The sequence below is a fragment of a genome, unplaced genomic scaffold (genome assembly GCF_019419815.1).
Source record: "Pyrus x bretschneideri cultivar Hongxiangsu unplaced genomic scaffold, Pyrus_bretschneideri_v1 Contig29, whole genome shotgun sequence".
Lineage (NCBI taxonomy): Eukaryota > Viridiplantae > Streptophyta > Magnoliopsida > Rosales > Rosaceae > Pyrus > Pyrus x bretschneideri.
The window spans coordinates 3129589-3136813 of record NW_025999601.1 but is presented as its reverse complement, the minus strand read 5'-3'; positions in this window follow the sequence as shown (position 1 = coordinate 3136813).

Sequence of the window (7225 nt, the reverse complement as noted above, 5' to 3'; positions counted from 1 at the left end):
ATAGGAATTCGAGTTGGAGCCACTCTGAGTAAAGAATGCCTGAGAACCAAAATCACCAGTCGATGTTGGAAGAAGACCAGCAGAAGAATTGAAGGCTTGAATAGGTGATGACGATAAGGTTTTCTTGCGACCAGTCAACTGAAGCTCCTTGCTCAAAAGAAGTCTATGAAGTTCATCAATGGTGGTAGAACCAAGGCAAAATTGGATTGCATCAATGAAAGATTCATACTCAGAAGGCAAACCATGTAGAGTCATAGAAATTAACTTAGAATCTTCGATCAGAGCTCTGACATTTGCAAGAGCATCCACGATTTCTTCAATTTGTTAAAGATAGATCGCAGTCGTAGAATCACCCTTTGTGATGTTACGAAGACAAAAACGAAGCTTGTGAATGTGCGATTGCGATGCAACCACGAGTCGTGATTCCAATTTGGACCATAGCTCACGAGCCAAATTGACTCCAACAGTATATGGAATAAGAGCATTTGATGATGTATATTCTGATCATTCTCAAACCAAATAACATATTGAGGATTCAGAGTAAAGGTGCGATTACTAGACAAGTCAAGAAGAAACTTCAGCGGAGCAGTCACCGTGCCGTCAATGATTCCGATGAAATTGTACCGGCGAAGCATGAGAGCTAACAAAGCACTCCAGGTGAGATAGTTCGTTGTTGTGAGCTTAATAGGAACCATAGGTCCAATATTCTGGATTAAAATCGACTAGATTGCCTAGGATGCTAAAGAAATCAAACAATAATTCATCAGAGCGAAATGAATTGGGGAAGTAGATTCAGAGGAATAAGAACCATAATTCACCATGGTTGGATTTCTAGGTTTGAAGGTTCAAAGGAAAGAGGAGCGGGAAGGGAGAAGAGAGGATCGAAGGTCGTTGGACTTAGGTTAATGATACCATAATGAGAAAATTATTCTTTCACTTCATCATTAATAAGATTACACATGTGTTGTATATACATATTAGTGACTCAACTCACTTAAGCTAATAGCTAATTACATCTTTATCCAACTAATCATTAACTAATTACAAACTGTTATAACAACCTTATAACAAACTCAACTGTTTACACTTTTACCCTTATTAATGCAATGGTAAGAATCTTACCGTAAGATCGATTAGTCTTTCGATCCAATCTTAGTTAGGTAGAGAAGTCTCAACAAACATCGGTAAAACTTAATTAAAAGGAACGTGCAATTTTATTTATTCAGTAGGTATATACAATTAACCCTGCAAGCTAGCTAGGTTACTTATATATAGTGCGCTGTAATATCAAACACAAAATTAGAAATCACGACTGAAAACAACACAACAACATATTACGTATGTGTGCATGCTGCATGATAATGAAAATGTGAAACTTGAATGTAATTCACCAAACAATGTCATGATATGCATCATTAATCAACTAGTGGTTTGGTAATGGAATTGACGTCAAAGTAACTTACTCCAGTGTAAATTCCATCATAAAAGTCTTTGGAAACTTTGTCGTCGTTGACTTAAGTGTCGATCTGAGAGTACGAGAAAGGAACGCTGCAACTACCCTGCCTGGCTAGCAGGCTTACTTCCACCTTTTGGTTTGCCGGCACTTCAACCTGGACCTAATAGTTCACCATATCTTTTGTCATCATTGATTTTCCCCATTTGTAGGTGTCGTTAAACTCAGCCGAAACAGTGACCTCACCTTTTACTATGCCAGGAATCCCGATTTTCAACGTGGTCTGGACACCAACCGTCACCGAGATGTTATTCTCCCATGTGTTTGTCATGGTGAATGTGTGAGAAGCTGATGGTTATGGTGACCGAATGATCGGTTTCGTTCGTCGTTGTTTGGCTGACCGTGGTGAGTGGTTTCAGGCCATAGATCCTAGCATCGTTAAAGTGAAAATTGACAGAGATGAGCCTCTTCAGAACAGGTTCTTCAACCACCAAGTATGTTTCTTTGGTCAAGCTAGGGGTGCTGGCAGAGAAACAGTTGGTATACTCCACTCCAATGAAAGTCCTTTTGTGGGTGTGTAACTTACAAAATTTGTTATTGAACAAGGAGCAGAGAGAGGGTCTTGTTATCCATCTTAACTGGCGAAAACCTATAAAATTGGGGAATGTTGTCATAGTAAGGCTCAAAGAAAACAATTTTGAAGTCGAAGCCTGGAAGTGTAACGGGGAAAAATCATATCCGGAGGAAAAGTCCGCTGGATCTGTTCTGTATGCGAACTACGGTGCCATCAGCATTTTCTGGAATGACTTCCAGTGCCACCGTTTGATCTCCGATGTCGTTGCATGTGAACTGTGCTACTTCAACCGCTTTAGGATCTGGATAGAGGTATTTGCCAGTGCTTTGGCTTTTGAAGGCCACAAATCTGGGCAATATCGTCAAGGACTCCCATTTGGTGACTATGAAGACGTCCGCAGAGTTAGGGTCTTATTGCGTTGCACTTTTTGCCTTCATGCAGGTATCGTAGTCAGGTTCCTCGCTGAATAGCATTGCATAGGCTCCAAGTTGGACGTGGAGTAATGGGTGTTGGAAGATTCACACACTTAACCGATAACACTAGTCACATAAGAGAGAAAAGATCAACGCATGTTTACTTGAGGAAGACATCATTATTGGTTGCTTCAGAAAACTCTTCTACTCATTGAAAGCCTTTATGTTCTTATGGTGATAGAACCCTAATCTCAGAACGTAGACTGAGCAGGGAATTTCTGCGTTTATAGAGGCAAGGTAGCCAACTTCCATCTATCGTGGAAGTGTGGTTATTAACCCGTTGCCCCAAATCTCAATAGACATGGAGTGATGGAATATCAGTTGAACAAAGAAGTTATTTCCCCATATTTAGAATGTGTTTCCACAATAATAGGACATTAACTTTTCCACGTATTAAAACTCTTAAGAATTATATCATCAACACATAACCTCTCCTTTATCACAACTTGTTAAGTCCACGTAGGATTCTTACATTCTCCCACATGGACGCTAACTAGTTGTGGTTTTAAGGTTCTATGTCTAATATAAACTCAACCTTATGTGATCACGTTGAGTTTTGCGCAATTAATGTCGTATTCACATTTACCAGCAATCATTTGGGGATTGACTCTGAGATCATAGTCCTTAAACTCATGACGTATAATGCAAGTGTGTTAATCCATTTATACACATTTCTAATGACAATAAATAATTGGCATTTCTTCAGAACCACTGTCTTCAATCACTAGACTTTTCCAATTCAAGTTTCCTGCATGATAAACACTCGAATAACACATTCTTTGGAATGATGATTATGCATTTATCTGATGTTAATCATTCTTCAAAATGAAAACACATTATCAACCGTAAACTTGAAATGAACAAATGAAAAATAACTTGTATATGAAAGCCTTAATTACTCCTACACTTCTACAAATTCAAAGTTTTCGTGCAGCTCCATGTTTGCAACATGATCTTTAAACACCCCCACATCTAGTGGCTTTGTTAATGGGTCGGCTATCATCAACTTTGTGTCTACGTGCTCAACACAAATCTCTCCTTTCTTCACGTGGTCTTTCATTGATAGATACTTGACGTTCATTAAACGAATTGCTTCTAATTTCTTGTTGTTCTTCGAAAAGAACATAGCTGCTTTGTTGTCATAAAATATGTTTAATGGCCTCGAAATGGTGTCAACCAATGTCATGAATGTGATGAGATTTTTCAGCCACATCCCTTTCTTTGTGGCTTCAAACAAGGCTATGAATTCAGCCTCCATTGTCGAGGTTGCAAGTGCCTTTTGCTTAACACTTTTCCACGACATTGCAGCTCATGCAAGAAGAAATACATATCCATTCGTCGATTTTCTATCGTCAATGCAACCAGCAAAGTCAAAATCTGCATATCCCACAAGCTCTAAGTTTTGCACCCTTTTGTAAACCAGCATATACGATTTAGTCCTTTTGCAAATACCTTAATGCCTTTTTAGCAGCTACCCAATGTTGTTCTCCCGGATTCGATTGATATCTGCCTAAAACACTTATGGCATAAGGAAGATCAGGTCTTGTGCAAACTTGAGCATACATCAAGCTCCCAACTAAAGATGCATAGGCTTGGTCGTTATGCTTTGTTTTTCCAGTTCGTTTCTTGGACTTTGTGACTTGTTGAGCCTATCTCTTTTGCCCATTGGAACCTCACCACCTGAACAACTTTACATATTGAAACGTTGGAGCACCTTCTTAATATATGCCTTTTGTAAGAGTCCAAGCAACCATTTTGCCCTATCCCTGATTATTTCAATTCCCAAAACAATAGAGGCATTTCCCATGTCCTTCATTTCAAAATTCTTGGATAGTAGAGCCTTAGTTTCAACTAGCAAATTCAAATAGTTGCTAGCTAGTAGGATGTCATCCACATATAGAATCAAAAATAAGAATTTCAAGCCACATACCTTCAAGTATATACAGTCATCGATTTTGTTCTCGTTGAATCCGAGAGCTGTCACTTTTTCATCAAACTTTAAGAACCATTGCCTTGATGCCTGTTTAAGCCTATAGATTGATTTGTTCAATCTACAAACCATTCTTTCTTCTCCTTCTTTTATGAAACCAAGTGGTTGTTCCATGAAGAAAAGCCGTCTTTACATCCATTTGGTGAAGTTCGAGATTGTAGTGTGCAACCAATGCCAACATGATTCGAAGACCGTCTTTAGTTGACACTAGGGAAAAGGTTTCAGAGTAGTCAACCCCTTCCATTTGAGTGTAGCCCTTAGCCATAAGCTTGGCCTTGTACCTCTCGATTTTACTAGTTGAGTCTTTCTTGGTTTTAAAAATCCATTTGCACCCAATTGGTTTAACATTTTCCGGTGCTTGAACAACACTTCATACCTTATTTGCTTCCATGGACTTTATTTCATCTACCATTGCATCTTTCCACAATATTGCTTGCTCAGAGTTCATAGCTTGCTGAAAAATCATTGGTTCCTCTATTACTTCCTCAGCAACATCAAACTCTTGGAGATACACTAAATAATCATTAGGAATTGTAGATTTTTTGGTTCTTGGTGGCTGCAGTCTCCTCACTATAGTGGTGATTGGGTCAATTTGTTGGGTTGTATTCATTGATGATGAACCCACCACCATGCATGGCAGCCATAAAACCTTATTTAATGCCCTACCATTCATCGAGTTACGAGCCCACAATTTTGATCATGATCCTGAAATGATTGAGCCAAATGCAGATTTGCCTTCATTGTCAAGCAATCTATCATTTTCTTTCTTTGGCTGCACAATACCAGTTTCTTCAAACCATGATCCCTCGTTTTGATCAACAAGGTCTACTGCTTCTTCTCCATCTTCAATGAACTTGGCGCGTCCTACTTCAAAAATTCTATTCAATAGGTTTGGCGAATAGAATCTATACTGTTTGGATTTGTCAAGAAAACCCACAAAGTTACACGAGACTAATCTAGGATCCAACTTCTTCTCACTTGGATTGAACATCCTAGCCTTTACAGGACATCCTCATACATATAGATAATTAAGACTTGGCTCACGTCCCGTCCAAAGCTCATATGGAGTTTTAGTTACTGCCTTCGATGAAACTCTATTCAAAACATGGTTTGCCATTTTTAAAGCTTCACCCCATAGGAATTGTGGAAGGTTTGAGTGACTCATCATGCTCCTAACCATTTCCATAAGAATCTTATTTCTTCTTTCCGCCACACCATTTTGTTGTGGTGTACCAGGATTCATGTATTCCATTTTGTTCCAAAAATAACGCCAAGGGTCCCTTAGCCTGACCTGTTTCAGTATACCTACCATAATATTCTCCTCCTCTATCGGACCTTAACACTTTAATGGAGAAATCCAATTGATTCTCAACTTCAGTTTTAAAGATTTTAAAACAATTTAGAACAGAAGATTTTTCGGAGATTAAATAAAGATAAGTATACAGTGAAAAATCATCAATAAAGGTTACAAAATAAACATTACCACAAAGAGTCCTTATGGAAAAAGGTCCACAAGCATCCGAATGGATGATTTCCAAAGGTTTCAAACTCCTTGTCGAATTCTTCTTCCTTGTATTGGTTAATTTTCCCTTAAAACAATTGACACAATTGACTAGGTCATTGAAATCCAAGTTTGGTAAAATCCATTCTTTTATTAACCGTTCCATTCTTGCCCTAGAAATGTGACCTAGCTACAGTGCCAAAGCATGGAAGAATTCTCATTCAAAATCAATCTTTTAGTTGGCAATGTTGAAATCACATTTAGGCAATCCTTATCATTTGAAACTGAGCAAAACAAACAACATAAGTCATGCATTAAGAAACAAATTCCAAGTATTTCACTTGGATTATTTTTCATAAAAATCCTTATACTTTCAATGTCGCCACTATAAGCAAATCTGGATTTTACAAGTTGAGAAGCAGAAATTAAATTCCTTCTTAAAGAAGGTACATAGAGAACATCACTTAATTCTAAAATAAAACCACTTGAAAGCTTTAGCTTGAGGTTGCCTATTGCTTCCACTGCTACTTTATTTCCATTGCCAACATAAACTTGAAAATCTTCACTTCTTTTTGTTGTAGATCCTCTTGTGAACCCTTGCAATGAATTGGTGATATGAATCGAACAACTAGTGTCAAACCACCAAGAATTTGGAGGGACTTCAACAAGATTAGTTTCAAAACAAACAAAAATTTCAACAAAATTTGTACCTTTCTTATTTTTCCAAATCTTCCGTTTTTCACAATCCTTTTTCTTGTGCCCATACTTTTTGCAAAAATAGCACTTAACATTGTCAATGTAATCCATGTGTGTCATGGGGCCCCTAGAGGAGGATGCAATGGCAGAATTGAAACTAAGGTCTGGGTTAGGAACCTTACCATGATTATAAGCCATTCTCTTACCCTTGTCAACATGCACCATATTAACAGTGTGAAAGACTTCATCCCTTTTGATTCTTGCTTCTTCTTGTGCACAGATCGAGATCAAGTCATCTAATGCCCATGTCTCTTTTTGAGTATTATAGGAGATCTTCAGTTGGTTAAACTTTGGAGGCAACGAATTCAAGGCCATGTGGACTATGAATGCATCGTCAATGGGAACATCCAATTCTCTGAGTTTGGCAATAGTCTCAATAAGTTTAAAAATGTACTCTCACACTCTCATTCTCATCAAGTTTTAGGGTTGTCAGGGTTGTCATCATATCTCCCATCTCCGCCTTCTCTGACTCTTTGAA